Source organism: Mustela nivalis, assembly GCF_964662115.1.
Source record: "Mustela nivalis genome assembly, chromosome: 14".
In the NCBI taxonomy this organism is placed as follows: Eukaryota; Metazoa; Chordata; class Mammalia; order Carnivora; family Mustelidae; genus Mustela; species Mustela nivalis.
In genome coordinates, this window is record NC_139033.1 from 16,568,371 (window position 1) to 16,583,888 (window position 15,518).

The 15,518-nt window shown below is 55.4% G+C and overlaps 1 protein-coding gene and 1 long non-coding RNA gene across 2 annotated transcripts in view; one reads left to right on the forward strand and one right to left on the reverse strand.

Moving 5' to 3' along the window:
* TMEM132C (transmembrane protein 132C) overlaps positions 1 to 15,518 on the forward strand; it is a 290,751-nt gene that overhangs the window by 203,711 nt on the left and 71,522 nt on the right. The window lies entirely within an intron of this gene.
* On the reverse strand, positions 3,533 to 4,493 carry LOC309848378. Its single transcript, XR_014303004.1, has 2 exons — positions 4,251 to 4,493; positions 3,533 to 3,603 (listed from the first exon to the last, which is right to left on the reverse strand). It is a non-coding gene; the product is annotated as an uncharacterized lncRNA (long non-coding RNA).

Here is a 15,518-nt window from a genome sequence, read left to right on the forward strand (position 1 = left end):
GTCCTTTATACACCACCCTTGAATGTCCGTGTCCCCACCACATAGCTGCTGTGCTGATCGTGTGTGGTCCACAGACGGGACCCCAAAGCACACAGAGATGAAGAAACTGCCCGGTTTGCACAGCTGGTGAGCCCCGAGTGGAGACTTCAGCGCCAGGCAGCCCAGCCCGCAGTCCGGTGCCTTCTGGGGACACTCACAGGGCACGGTGATGGCAGGAAAGCGGGGTCAAGGCCGGAGACTGAGTAGGACATGAAACAGATGCTTTGTAACTCGGGACCTCTGCTGGGAGTGGCCCAATGGGCCGTTCAGGCTTCCCGCAGCCCCAGGTGGCCAGCACGTCTCCCAGCTGCGAGACACGAAAGCGCGTCTCTCTGGGACACGGAGACGGTCTGCCTGAGAAAACACAGTCAAGGGGAGGGCTGGAAGGAATTGCTCCGGGGCGTGACTCCGTGCACACTACCGCAGGGGGTAATTTCAAGACCCTCTTTATCACCTATGCCTCCGGACGCTTCTCTCTGCACCAGACACTCCCCACCCAGGCCGGAGTGCACCGGGGACACCGAGACCTTTCTCTCTGGTGGCTCACCGTCCAGGGAGGACAGAGGAGAGGGACTAGAACGCGCAGAGAGGACCGTCAGCGTGAGCCGTGCCAGGAGGAGGTAGGCAGGATGAGGGATACTGAGGCAGAGCATGGCCGGGCCGGTAAGGCGGGTCCCCTTGGAGAAGGTCCCATCTGACCCCCGGAAGAATCCAGAATGAGCCTCCCGGCCTGGTGGGGGAAGAGCGTTCCCAGCAGAGGGACAGACAGACAGACAGGAGGGTATCAAGGTCACGGGGGTGAGTAGGGACCATGTGTGATGTCATCAGTCGGGACAAGCCTGTCGTGGGGTTGGGGACCTGCTTCCTTTGCAGCCTCCGCGCCTCAGCAAAGCTCCGCGCCTGCCTCTCAGCAGCGGGTGCCAGGAACCGCTCCTGACCTCCGAAACGGGGAGGAACAGAGAAAGTGCTTCCTCCTTCCTTAACAAAGGTGCCGGAGGGCATGGGTGTCTGTTTCCCAAGAACGCACGCACGAGAAGCACGGGTTGGAGGGTTTTCCGCCCAAGGAGCAAAGGGAAGAGCGGGGGTGGGGGGGCGGCGGATGGAAGGAAAACAGAAGCACGAGTTACGGTTTCCATGTGTGCCGCCCGCGTTTCATTAGCTGCGGGACCCCAGGCGAGCCCACCCCGACGCGGCTCGAGCAGACGGTAGTAAAACCTGACAGGCGATTCGGGGAATCAGGACAGTCGGCAGCCTTCTGCGGAGGGTCAGAGTACTCAAGGGGTCACATTGTTTCCATGAAAACTTAGGTCGGGCCTGGGTGAATTTTTCATGGTCTCCCGTTAAAGGAGGGTCGCTTACACAAGCTGCCTCAAACAGAACCTTGATAGCGTGCCGTCTGCTGCCCAAATCGTGAAAGACCCGGGGGAGTGGGGGGTGAAGTGAAGTAAAAGCATGTGTGGGCATGTGTGACCCTAGTGGATGCCTCAGCGGATGCGTGAACAGAAAGCAGACCACACCGCCGAAACCGGACCGCGTGTCCCTCTGACACCGGGTCGGGCCAGTTCAGGCAGAGCACGCGTTCCCCCGTGGTCCTTACCACTGTTTATTATTTTAAGCCCCGCCATGAGCAGTGTCCGACTTGTCCCTGGAGACGCGTGTGCCTACAGCCCCTTTCCGAGGGGGTCAGCGGGTAAACAGTGGGCCGGGCAGCCGTGATGTGGGTTGACACAGAGGACGGTCACCTGCCACCACGGTATTCGTAACCATACCCACCACACTACGTCACGCCCTCGGGATGAATTCTTCTGAGAACTGGAAGTCTGTACCCTGGGACCCGCGTCTCGCCATCCCTGCCCAGCCCCCGGCAACCACCACGCTACTCTGTTTTTCTCACATTTTACATCTAAGTGGTATCATACAGTATCTGCCTTCCTCTGTCTGACTTACGCCCCTTAGCGTAAGGCCCTCGGGTCCTGGTGTTGTCCTAAATGGCAGGATTTCCTCCTTTCTCACAGCCGAGGAATGTCCCATAGTGTAGACAGACCGTCCCATCTGTATCCATCAGCCACACAGACCTGGGCTCCTAAGCCCATTCTTTACGGCTTCTTTTCGCGGGGAGAAAAACCTGGCAGATGAAGATGGGGTCCACCGCCATGTTTATCCAGAGGTTGTGGCCTTTGGCCCCCTGTGGAATGGGAGACACCAGAGGACGCGCCCGCCCCCCAGCAGGGTTCTTTCTCCCAGGCGTCTGTTGGAACCAAAGCCGTGTTTCCGTGAACTGATGCACTGAGCTCTTAGATGAGCACGGGTTCCCAAGCCCTGGAAGCGTGCCTCCTGTGAAGTAATTGGCCCATAAAGGGATTGGACCACGCCTCCGGGAACCTTGCACTCTGTTCTTATTAACTCAGATCTCCACTCAGGCCTTTCCCCTCTGAAGCAGCAATTGATCTTTTAAAAGTTTTATGATCTCATCTTGGGGTTACAAAGAGAGATGTTGCCTTGACTTCCCCTAGGGTATGCGATGAGCCTCCCTCCTCCCGCAGAGCGGCTCTCTGCACGGGGCCAGTCCTCACTGCCTTGTTGGAAGCCTTGGAGCCCCGCCTCCCTCCCGGCTGACCTCACACAGGTCCAGGGGTACGGGGCACGGGGGGGGGGGGCGCGGGGGCCTCCAATACCTGAGGCCGAGTTCCCTAAATACCGTTCACAATTTTTACCGGATCCACAGATTAGAAGTACTATGACTATTTAGTGTTTTATATTAAAGTCAACTCATCTTTTTTGCTACTTAAACAAATTTGTTTCAAACGGGAAAACTTTGCCATTACTGGATATGAAAAGCCCGGTACCGTTCGCCATGAATAGAAGGGAAACATACAAGTAAATGCAATTAAACGCTTGGTCTGAAGCCCACTTCTCTCCACGCCGGCGGAACCCTGCGATCCTAAAAGCTTCCCCTCCTCCTCACTGATGCCCCAAGAGAGCTTTCCTCTTAATCCTTCTCTTTTGTATGAACAGAAGGACGCATTTGAAATGAGAATGTAGGTCATGCCTCGAAGCCAGACAAGCTGCATTCCTCCACCTCCCAACCCCAGGCCGCCTCACTTGCCAGCATCTCAGTACAGGACACACAGCCCTCCGCGGGAAGTGTTGGGGTCTGATGGCCGTGTCTCGCCCCCACCTCCCAGGCCCCCATCAGACGGCCACAGCCAGCCAGTGAACAGGAATACTTACCCTCCCCTTAGCCTGTCCCCGACCCGATCAGCCTTCCTGGACGCCCACTCACAACCTGGCCCACGCTGCTTCCCCACCAGGACACCCTCGCCTTTCTCTTCCCCACCATCCAAAGTCATCTCTCCCTTCTAAGCCTACCTCTTATCCGATGATTTTATCCGATGCAAATTCTTTCCCAAGTATATCCTTTCCTCCTATTAAGCTTATCTGGATGGGAAACTGTAAGGTGTTTTTAAAAAAAAAAAAACGGCACCCAGCTGGCTTGGTTGGTAGAACATGTGATTCTTGATCTCAGGGTCATGAGTTCGAGCCCCACGCTGGGTTCGGAGTCTACTGAAAAAACAAACAAACACAACTAATAAAGACAGTTATAATTAGGAAAGCAAAAGGTAAAAACAAATACTAAAAGCTTTACTCCAAACGGAAGGTACTGAGGATTTTTATGTTTAGGTGAGTACCCGTATCACCCCACCTTCCAAAAATTACATCAGTTTCCCAGAGTCTCTTCAGTAGAATGCCGGTGCTCTGAGCAAACAAGCAAGGAGAGAAACACTGCCAAAGGGAAAAACATTTCCTGCGTGGAGGTGGGGAGCGGTACCGGCTTGTAAGATCGGGGGTGGGTGCAGTGGGGGGTTCCCTCAGCCCCTGGAGTAGGTCTGCCCGCTGGTGGGCTGGAGAGCAAGTGCCAAGGAAGGGACCCCCTCCCTCCCTGCACAGCTCCACCAACCTCCCCAGCTCTGCCCACACTGCAAACACCCTGGCTCATCTTATTAATGAAACATTTCTACTCAAATGTCTCCCGTTCAGTATGTATCGATCATCCTGTTGCTCCAAAATGTGCTGGGAAACTGCCACTTTATGCAAAAATGCTGGGGCCCAGAGGACGTGAACAATCCTCTTGCCGGACCCACTCCTCCAAGCAAACCCCTTGACCCCTGGTTCGCTAGTCACAGAAGTTTGGAAAATCATGCAATTCTTACCCCCTTTCTTGGAGCGTCCCGGGGCACAGTACACGGCAAGTCTCTGATAAGGCCTGTAGCAAGGAAGCTTCTTGCTTCCTAAATGTGTTGGGTGGCAGAATCCCTGGCCCAAAGCGACACCCAGGGAGCCCACTGAGAGAAACGATGCATTCCTATTGGTGCCACCGTCCGTGCAGGGCAGGTGGAGGGGAGGATGAGGAGACAAGCACCTGCCTTAAAGGGCTTAGTCACTGGGGAGCTGAGGTGGCATGGTACTGACCAAAATCAACCAGGATGCCTGGTCCAATCCACCGGGCTGCACGAATCCAACGGGAGATGAGGACAGCCTGGGTGCAGTCAGGGAAGGCTTCCTGGAGGAAGTGTAACTAGTTCGGAGCTGGATGTACAGCTTAGATGTCAGCGAAGAGGAAGGGGAAGGCCAGCAGAAGGCCACGGCTCAGGCAGAGACCGCCAAGCACTGCCTTCCAAGCAGTGAGGAAAGATGCCGGCAGGCACGTGCAGAGGACTGACCTCCACAGGCCTCGGCTCTCTCCTCTGCAGAACACAGTAACACTGGGGAGACCTGGGGGAAGGCTGTCACCTATGTGAAGGTCCTGGCCCAGATGTGTCTGACTTCCCCGGAGCCCCGCGAGAGGCAGCCCAAGCTCTCAGTCCAGATTGGGGAGTCAGGCATTTGATTAATTCCACCCAAAGGTTTTTAAATCAACACATTCTGCCTTAAAAAATTCTAGATTTCTGAAGTCTGTTGGAAAGAACAGAGAAGCATCCCACATGACAGCGCTGCGCTGGGCTGGAGGCAGGGGCTGAGAGTGCCCCCCCTTCCCAACAGGAGGGTCGCCCCTCGCCCGCACCCCTTGCCACGCTTGGTTACGGGATTCACCCGCAATGGCAGCATTTGTGGACTCTGGCTCTCCTGACACCCTGGGAAGGATAATCCTTTGCTGTGAGGAGCTGTTATGTGTCTTGTAGGCTTTGGGGCGGCATCCCTGGCCTCTAGCCACGGAGTGCGGAAAGCACGTCCCCGCCCCAGTTGTGACCCCCAAAAATATCTCCGGAGGTCACCAAGTGGTTTCCTGGGTGTGAGGGCAAACTAACCCCTGGTTGAGAACCAGTAGTTTGCAGCAAACACCCTCTACTCTCCAGAAGCGGAGGGTGATCTCGAGGTGTAAAGGGAAGTCATCCGGGCTCTGGCGCATCAGGGATAGGGCAGGGGTGGGGGGGGGTGTGGTGATGGGCAGGTAAAAAGCATTGCAAGTGAGCAGCGTGGACAGGCCAGTGGGTAGGTCTTCCAGACTCATCACAGTGCAGTAGGGGTCCCCATTCTTGAAGTTTGTTTTCTTTCTTTTTAAACTGCTCTGCAACAAAAGAAACGTTTAAATTGCAAATCACAGAGCTTTCCAAAACGCAGCCAGTCCTGGAGCAAGTGTGCAGCCAGCCTGGGCGATGGGGCCCCTTGAAGCCTTCTGCTGCTTCCAGCCATGAGAGACGAGTCCCTCTTCGGTGTGTTTGCAAAGGCACTTTGCATCAGTGGCTTGTGGGATGGTGCCTAGCTCACTTTGCTTTTGAAGAGGGGTGACCCTCGCCAGGGCAGTTAGGAAAAAAGAAATCCCAGGCTCCTCGGACCCGAACCTCTTCCCCGGGTCTTCAAAAATGCAAAGTTGGGGGACGCCTGGGTGACTCAGTTGGTTGAGCAGCTGCCTTCGGCTCAGGTCATGATCCCAGCGTCCTGGGGTTAGGGTGGAGTCCCACATCGGGCTCCTTGCTCGGCAGGGAGCCTGCTTCTCCCTCTGCCTCTGCCTGCCATTCTGTCTGCCTGTGCTCGCTCTCTCTCCCTCTCTCTCTCTGACAAATAAATAAAAAAAAATCTTAAAAAAAAAAAAATGCAAAGTTGGCCGTTCTAGGGGCCAGCCAGGATATCAGATGCTTTTGAGACCCAGCTGGAGGGCATGTCAGAGCAAGGCAGCTGATGTCAATTTCCCCAACTTCTCATCTTTTTTTTTTACTGCGATAGCCCGAGGGGGCTCTGCTTCAGGGCGATCCGTGTGGGGCCAAGTCATAAAGGACACAGTCAGGAGGACGTGGAGGAACCAGATGTTTTAGTCACTTTTCCCGAAGAGATGAATGGGGGAGATGTAGAGCGGCTGGTTCTGCACGCGGAGGAAAGGTACAGACGTGGCGTTGGGAGCTGAGTGGACCCACGCACGCACCTCCTCCCTGCGCTTGCTCATCGACCACGAAGACGTGTGGCCCACGGGGACCCAGATCTCCGAGGGGCAAGGATTAGAGCTGCCCAACCCCAGGCCGCAGGGACCACAGGGCTTCCCTGGAGACCCAGGAGTGTAAAGAAGAGGTCGAAGGTATTTGCAACCCAGGTAAATAGACATGAGGTAGTTTCAAGAATAAGAAAAAAGGGAAAGAACCCAACGGAAAACAGGGACAGAGTGGGAACAGGATAATTGCCGAAAAGGAAATCGTGGTGGACAACAAAGTTCAGGAGAAGTGCTCAGCTTCTCTGGGAACCAGGCACATGTACATCAAAACCACAAGGTCCTGTTTCTCACCAGGCCGGTCAGTTCAGTTCAAGCCTTTAATGATCTCTCTCCCGTTGGAGGTGTGGGGAAAACAGACTCCCAGCACCCCCACGTGGGCCTGGAAGTGGGTTCAGACTCCATGGAAAGCAACTTGGAGTTTTCTGTCCAGTGTTGAAGTAAGTGTCCGGCCCGTAGGTGGCCACCATTCTGCTCTCCAGCGGTCACACTGGGCAATTCGGAGGAGACGTGGAGACTTGGCTCCCCGAGGCTTTATTTGTAAAACACGGCAAACAACCCAAATGTTCCTCAACAGGGAAACGGCTAATTAAACTGGCGTATACTACTAACTTACAACATGTTGGACTTTGTGTCTCTAATTACGAATCGCTTGTGAGCAATGGTAGTGCCATCGGTCAGGCGAGCAGAGACCCTGAAAACAAGTACTTGAGGCGAGAACGTGCTAAGGGCAAAAAGCGTGGAAAGCGGTCCCGGTTTGCTGGTGCCACGGGGGGTCAGAGTCCCTTTTCTGCCGTTGATACATATTCCGCTCTGTTCTGAATGATTTGTGAATTGCTGCTCCCCAACAGGAAGCCCCACTTGTCATTTCCAAACCCTGTTTTTCTGTAATTTGGGGGAGCCTCAGGGGGTACCGCTGACGCTGTCGCTAGGGCATTGGCACCTGTAGCATCCGAGACGGGCCCGCGCCACGGCTGGCTGACCTGGGCCGGCTGTTGGGAGCCCGGAGCGTGCCGGGGCGAGAGCGGTGAGGGGCCTCGGGTCTCTGTGAGGCTCCCTGTGGCTCCGTGGGCGGTTCCCCCCACGGTCCCTGGGGAGTCAGGGGTTGGCTTTCCCCCGAGCACAAAGCAGGAGCTACAATGTCTCCCTTCATTTCTAAGCCACTTTATTGAGGTTTGGCTGACACAGGAAAAGCTGTCCACACATGATGTGTACGACTGGACAAGTGTGAAGTACACACTCGTGAAACCATGACCACTGCCAAGACAGCAGACAGACCCATCACCTCCCAAAGTTTTCTCCCTCACTATTATTCTTACCATGACTATGTATGTGTGCGTGTGTGTGTGTGTGTGTGCGCGTGTGCACACCACGTCTTCTTTGGGAAAATCCGTCCCAGGGCCAGCCTAGGTTTGGGGGGCACCTAGCTAACCAGGCTTGCATCCAGGAGGCAGGGCTTATGACTACCTTCTTGATTGTCACTGTGAGTTAGGCTGGTCACTTGTCTGAAGCCTGGGCTCCTGCCAGCAAGGAACCACGGATATGGGAAATGCATGGTCTCGGATATCGCTATTGCGATCATAACTTGGCACAGTCTCTTTGGACAGCAGTCCCATAGTACGAAATGTTCAAGGCCCCAAACCTACAACCCAGCAGGTCCCCTTGTAGGAACGCATAGGTTTGCACGTACGCACAGACAGTCCTTGTGGCATGGTCTGAAATGGGCTGGAAACGACCCGTCAGATAAAGTCTGGCACCTCCGTTAACAGGAATATTACACAGCCATTTAAAATAAGTTACGTGGGGGGACACCTGGGTGGCTCAGTTGGTTAAGCAGCTGCCTTCGGCTCAGGTCATGATCCCAGCGTCCTGGGATCGAGTCCCACATCGGGCTCCTTGCTTGGCAGGGAGCCTGCTTCTCCCTCTGCCTCTGTCTGTCTGTGCTCACTCTCTCCCCCACCTCTCTCTCTGATAAATAAATTTAAAAAAAAAAAATAAAATAAGTTACGTGGGTATCCCCTGACCGGGAAAGCTCTCTAGGGAGTATTGCTAAGTCAAACAAGCAAGGCATCACACCGTAGGTGTGGCGTGTGAACACGGCAGGTGAACACAGTGAAGGTTGCGTCCGTTTTGGTGCGTGAACTGGAGGACGAGATGCAGAATGAAGGAAACCAGTCGCGGTAAGACAGACTGTGTGGCCCCATGTCCATGAGGTCCCTGCCGTCGTGGGCGACATGGAGACGGAAGGCTCCACAGGGGGCGTCGGGGGCCAGGGTGCGAGTGGGGAGGTAGTATTTCACAGGGACACTCTACCTTTGCCAAGAAGAAATGGGTGCTGGGGACGAAGGTAGTGTTGGCTGCAAATGTTCACTCGAAACGTGGGCAAGATGGCACGTGGTGTGTTACATGTATTGAACCGCAATGAAACATTTAAAAGGTGGAAATGAGATAAATGTATATCCGCCGGTGTGAAGGGGGCTGAGAAATGATGAGTTGGGGAACATCTTCTGTTTGATGTTTTGTTGCCGCGTGCACCTGCTGCCTTTAAAAGTATCTTTCCGAGGTGTCAAAAAAGGGTGATTAATTACAGTCGCCAAATATACCCTCACAAGTATGTTAGAAATACGTAAGGCATGCTGATAGGTAATTTATATTATGTATTTATGTGGATATATTGTGTTTATATAAATACAGCGTTTAGTTATGAAGATATACTTAGCAGCATATATTTAGCTATCTCTGACCTAGTTTGCCAGACCAGGATTCTGCTCTGTTGTGGGTAGAAAGGATGATCAGCTCCAGGGTGAACCGGGATCCGACTCACATTTTGCCACTATTACATAAGCGGATAAACCCGCCAAACCGTCTCCTGACGTCAGAATTCCTTAATGATGGGGGAGATGTTTCCCCCACAGCTTCCTCTTCTTATTTATTTTTTTGTTTTGTTTTGTTTTCTTTCTTTTTAAGAGAAACAATCATGTCTTTTGTGGAAGGAAACTTGAGGCCGGGGTTACACAGGAAGCACAGTGAAGCAGGAAAGAGGGTGTTTCTCGGGTATGGCGGGTTTGAAGGCACTTGATCCCACGTTGTAGGGAAAGCCCCCGCGGCAAGCAGGCTGGGCTGATAGGCTTCTTGGTTTTGCCTCTGCTTCTCTTCCTCCTGAACGCCTCTCTCCAGCTGCGTTGAGCTTCCATCCCGGGGACCTGTCTGCAGCACCCGCTGCCTGGGGTTCCGAGAGAGAGATTGAGTTTTCCTGGCAGGTGCTCACGGCCTCTGGGTGCAGAGATCACAGCACAGGAGGAAGGCGGAGTAGGAGGGACAGGACATCCGGCGCTAGGGACCTAGGGAGCCTGATTCTGAGTCCGTGCTCATTGCTCTTCACTTAGGGCATGACTCACAGATCCTTCAGGCCACAGAGAAGGAAGGGGAATGGAGACGGTTTCTCCGTGTGTCCTCCTTCCAGAACGTTCCCTGTTGATGCTGGCGTTCGATACATGAATGTAAGTTTAAGAAAAAGACAAGACCCTTTATAGGAAGAAAACGAAGTAAAGAATAGAACACAGGGTACCTAGGTTTGGCCAAAGGGCACGCCCACCGTGTGTGTTCTGAATCTGAAGCTTGGGGACCTGCACAGAAGGACCCCAGTGTGGAGCCGGCTGGCTCTCTCGTGCTGGGAGAGCGATTGCTCTGGGCCAGAGTCTGTCCAAGGCGCATGATGTACGTCGACTCATTTCCTCCAGCTTCAGACCCCGTGTGGTGGACTCTGTAATGTGTCCCGTCTTCAAGATGAAGAAAGGAACCAGAATCTAGAGGATCGAGAAATAAAGCTCCAGCAACGGATGGTTTCAGATCCCCCTCCCATCAGACATGTATGTGTGTACTCCTCGATCTAGTTACCGAGTTATGGATGAATAATGGGAGCCGGTCCGTGTAACCCACTGGGCTGCCGCTGGTGCGGGATGGCCGACAGGATGTTAACGGGTGTCGTGCTCCTCAAGGGGTCCTGGGTGCTCGTTCCTTACATGCAGAGGCGTCAACAGACTCCCGCGCTGGACAGAAAACACGGGCTGCTCTCCTGATGCAAAGCGCAAAGGCAAGAGACACAAGAAAGAAAGCGGGGGTTAGCGCAGAGTGAGGACTCCCCTAGTAACCATCTCCTGGCAATTCCCCTGCCCCCAACCCCGAGATGGCCTCCCTTGCCCCAGGATCGAGGCCGGATGTTACTACAACATGCATCCCTCTGTCTAGACCTCATCCACAAGCACCCTCGCTCTCGTCTGTCCCGCCCACCTCGGGGCCTTTGCACGTGCTGTCCCTGCATCTAGCTGTGCTTTAGCAAGCCTCTGTTCGTTCCCCCCGGATTGCAGTTTGGATTTTCTTGATCTTCACTGCTCTTGCCCACATCTCCCGCCCCATTATGACGAGCTGCCTGTGTACCTCCTCGTTCTAGCAGTTCGTCCCCGCTTATCGTCATAGATTTGCATTGTTATTCGTCGCCCATTTTTGTCATCAGTTCAGGAGGCTGAATGTGCAATGGGAAAGCAACGCCTAAGGCTTGCTTGCCACACGGCGGCGAAATCAACTAGTAAGGAAACAGCGGACGCAAACAGACCGAGACAATGCATTACTCATAGTGCAGCCAGAGCGTCCCACTCTCAACAGGGTCCCCGTCCTGCCTCTGGATCCCAGGCTGGGGTGGCTGGGTGTGTGGACTGAATGTTGTGTCCCCCCACATTCAGATGTTGAAACCTAACCCCTAATGTGTAATCCTAATGGTGTGAGGAGGTGGGAGCTTGGGGAGGGGTCAGGTCATGGGGGTGGAGACCCGCCATGGAATTGGAGAGCCCAGGGGCTTCTTCCCCCGTCTGCCTCATGAACCAGGAGGAAGGTCCTCCCCGCTGAATCTGCAGGGGCCTCGATGTTGGACTGCCTGTCTCCGGGACTGTGGGAAATGCGTTCCTGTTACTGAGAAGCCGCCGGTCTACGGAGCTGGTGATGCAGAGCGGTCCTGGGTGGAACGGAGCACAGGGGGAGTCTCTGAGAAATACAGAGTTTATAAGGACACCCTGACACTTACAGGGGCTACTGACAGACCTGTCCAGACCTTACCATGCAGCACGGCACTGTCTTCATTTTCCTGGCCGGGGAACAGTCTGTCCATCGCCTCCAGCTTCCCAGGCACTTTGCACAGCACAGAAGACGGGTCGGGCTGTGCAGCAATGCGGAATCGGCTCCCGACATGGAGGGAGCAGCGACGTTCCCCCACATTGACCCCCCGGAGCTCTGAGTAGCTATCTGACATGGGAACACGTGACAGCCTGGACCAGTGCAGCCTCAGGTGGCGTACCTGAACCTCTCGTGCCTCCGTTTCCTCATCTGGAAAGTAGGGATAACATCAGTACTTGCCTCAAAGGGCTTTTATGAGTACCAAGCAGTCCTGTAAAATGCCCAGAACAGTGTCTGACACGCGGCAAGGTCTGCGTGGGTGCATGGGTGCCGATCGCCCATCATCTCTGTCACGGCCAAGCCCGCACGCCGGGCTCCCACCCACGCAGCGGGTGCCTGGACTCATGGCGCTTCTCTTTCATGCCGACCTACCGGGGCAGCTTTGGTCACTTAGACTCCCCCGTGTCCGGCCCCAGAGGCAGGCACTTCTGTTGTGGGTGTGTGTGCTCTCAGCCTCCTCCCAGACCCCAGACGGCCCCCGGTGCACCTGCAGGGGAGGGAAAGCTCCAGCAGAAATAGGGGATGTACGCTCTTCCTGGTTCAGTTCCTGCAAAATGGCCTTGCGGTAGCTCTCTGGTGAAGGGTGCACGTGGCGCTTTGCAGGGACAGGTGGGCAGAGGCCCGGAGACCTACCACCTGCATCTCGAGGGCTCCAAGCCGCCTGCCCTCCCGGGCCAGGCAGAGATCTGCAGCGAGTGAGCGGAACAGCTGTGTGGGGGCTTCCTGATGCGTGAGCGCACAAGGGGCCCGGGATCGGAGGATGATGTTTCCATTGCTGGTGTGAACACAGTATTGTTCAGTTCCCCGCAATTCCCCACAGCCCTCTGTCCGGGGAGTCCAGCTCCGAGGAGCTTATTCTAAGACGAAATTGCAGCCTTTAAACTGATTTCTCAGAGGACGCGGTTCATTTCAGCATCTTTACTCTCTCTTCGGGCCGCTTGCCGACACCTAAGAATGGCTTTTTCTAAATTGCAAGTCCTCCTGGATCACCTCAGCGAAACGGTCCCGGCTTCAGTGCCTTTGATTTGAAAACCGTCCCCCAAAACCCCCTCCCTGGCTCCTGGTAGCAGCTGCTCGAGGGAGACCAGATGCTCAGATTTGCCAGGACTGCTTCCCTCTCATCCGAGGAGGGAGAGAGCCACTCGCCAGCACGCTCGCATTCCTTCCTTACGGGGGGTCCGTGCACCCCGACAAGCCCAGAGACAAACACCGCTCCCCCGGGAAACACAGTTTTGGTCCTCCGTTACTTCCTCCATCCACTGCGCTTTCCCCGTTATCTGGTTCTCTTGCTGTGTCTGACGAAGGCTCCCAGGAAAAGCATTTGTTCATGGCATCTGCCTGCCTTTCACGCCACCTGCCCCGGTGCTGGAACACAAGGAACCCTTTCGAGATGAAAGTGAGACGCAGCTGGCAGGTAGCTCGGGGGAGGCAACAACTCTGGCTCCCGGAAGCGCAGACATCGGTCATGGGGTGAGCCCCACAGTGTCCTGAGCATACAAGCACGGCCCAGGGATCGCGGGCCATTTTCCCACGTCCTCCTTTTACTAAAGGGGAGACCGAAGCCAAGTGACAGGGATGGGGATGGGGGGCTTCGAGGCAGATCAGCCAGCATTGGCTGGAATCATGAGCTCACTCAGCTGTCCCTTTGTTGCCACACCTGTTGGCAAGGTCCCCGTGGGACGCGTCCTGCTCGTGAGGCCAGGCCAGCCATGGAGAAGAGGACAAAGGAGGACTCAGCCACTGCATCTTCCCAGGGTTGTGGGGGACCCTCCCATCACAGCTTAGTATACGTGGAGGGAAGACTTCTCCAAAAGGGAACGCCGTGCTATCAAATCGTATAAACCGGACGGACACTGAGAAACTCTGACCCAGAACTGTCCACTACCCCGGGGTCACAGCCACGTCCGACTCCTGACCGGTGTCCTGTCACCCTGCGCTGCTTTCTGTGTGGGTCCTGGGGTGACGGGAGCCACAGCCCTGAGGGACCCGCGCTCCCCCCGCACCAAGCAGGACAGCGCTGCTCGACTTCCCTCCCCACTCGCCAGCTCTTGCTGCTGAAGCCGTCTGTAACGCCGACCGAGTGAAAGGCTTTGTCCTCCCCGAGGACCAGCCCCCGGCGTAACCGAAGACCTCCCTCTCTGTGAGGGGCTACTTCTCAGCTCATCTAGTTTCTCTGAGGGACGCTCAATAAATGTTTTTCCGAAGCCGGACATGCCGCATGGTGCAAACACACTTAGTTGAGTTAGGAGGCTTGGCCCCGTGCCTGTCTTTGGGATGCAGACAGGCCTGTGGAAGCCACAGGGGAAGTCTACCAGGGAAGCTGAGCTGCCCCTCGGGTCCTAGGCCTCCTATGATCTCCAGGGTGGGCAGTGACAGAGCGTGGGCTCGTGCGGAGTTAGCACTTCCTCCCCACAGTCCGCATCCAGAAGTGGGCTTCCTTCCCCACCCCCACCCTGGCTTCCGTGAATCAGCTCAGCCCGTCGGGTGTGCCCTTCTGTAGCGTCCCCGGAAATGTTGTTAGGCAAGACCGGGGAGTTTCCAGGAGGGATGGCTGACGGGAAGGGCGTCGCGAGCCGGGAATGATGGAGCCCGGGTACGGCCGAGCAGCCCCTTCATTCTTCCCCTGGTGTAGACATCTCCTCCCGCCTCACCAGGGCCGCTCTGGGCCCCGGGGGTACAGCAGAGACCAAGGCAGATGAAGGTTTTCATCTCGAAAAGCTCACATTGTGGCGGGGAAGGTGGAAAAGGGACAAAGGAACGCCAGTCTGTGCAGCAGGGGCCGCCGCAGAACTGAAAACCTAGCCGCGGGGTCGGTCCTGGGGTGCAGGTCCCGGAGCACATCCTTGAGCTGGGCATGCAGGCGTTGGGACGTCCTGGCCTCTAGGCCGCCCGATTGTCCTTTCTGTCCTCCCAGAGCCTTTATCACTACGGTTAGAGTCCCTCGCCGAACTCCCCGGTGGGGGCTCGATTTTCAGCCCAATAACCACAGCGTAAGCAGCATCCATCCGGCAATGAGCCTTTGCAGGGCCAGGTGGGGGCTTCCCATGGCCCTGGGGAGCCCAAGGCAGAGATGGGGCATCAGGACACCTGGGCCGGCCCCCGCATCTCTGCTCTGGATGAGACCATTGTCTCGCTGCAGCTGAGTTTCCTGTGGGAGCCAGGTCTCTATATCTGAAGCTATTCCCTTAAAGCAGCAACAAAAAATAAGCCAATAAACATTTCTTTTTTACCTGCTGCACATAGGGATACCCTGGGAAGACTTATCCGAAGGAAACAGTTCTATCCCCTCTGGTGCTTTCAGTCTGAGCTATTGTTGCTGCTGCAGATTCGTTGAATCTGAGGGGGACAGGGGAAGAGGTATTTTTAAAAGGCATTGCTTCTTTTAAAAGCTCACCAGTAATTCTATCATGCAGCTGGGTCTGGGGATATGCAATAGGAGGGCAGAGATGGGTAGTGTCGCTTTCTCCCGAGGAAAATGCAGATCCCTCAATGCAAAGAGACATACTAGAGCAATAATTAGACTCCTTTCTCCGTTCCACTGTGACCCTGAGTGCTCGGAAAATCCCGCTGCCGCTGAAGCGGCAGGAGGGGCCCGGGGACCGGAGCAGAGCAGCCCCGTGATGTGCGGCAGCATCTATGCTCACTCTGGTCAGTGTCCTCGCTGAGCCTTTAGCGAATGCATGGGAGCTGACAGCAGGCTTGGGGGAGCTCCCTGTGGAAGCTTGTGACCCACTGAGGACCACTCCCTCCGTGTCTCTAGCATCTCGAAGGACCC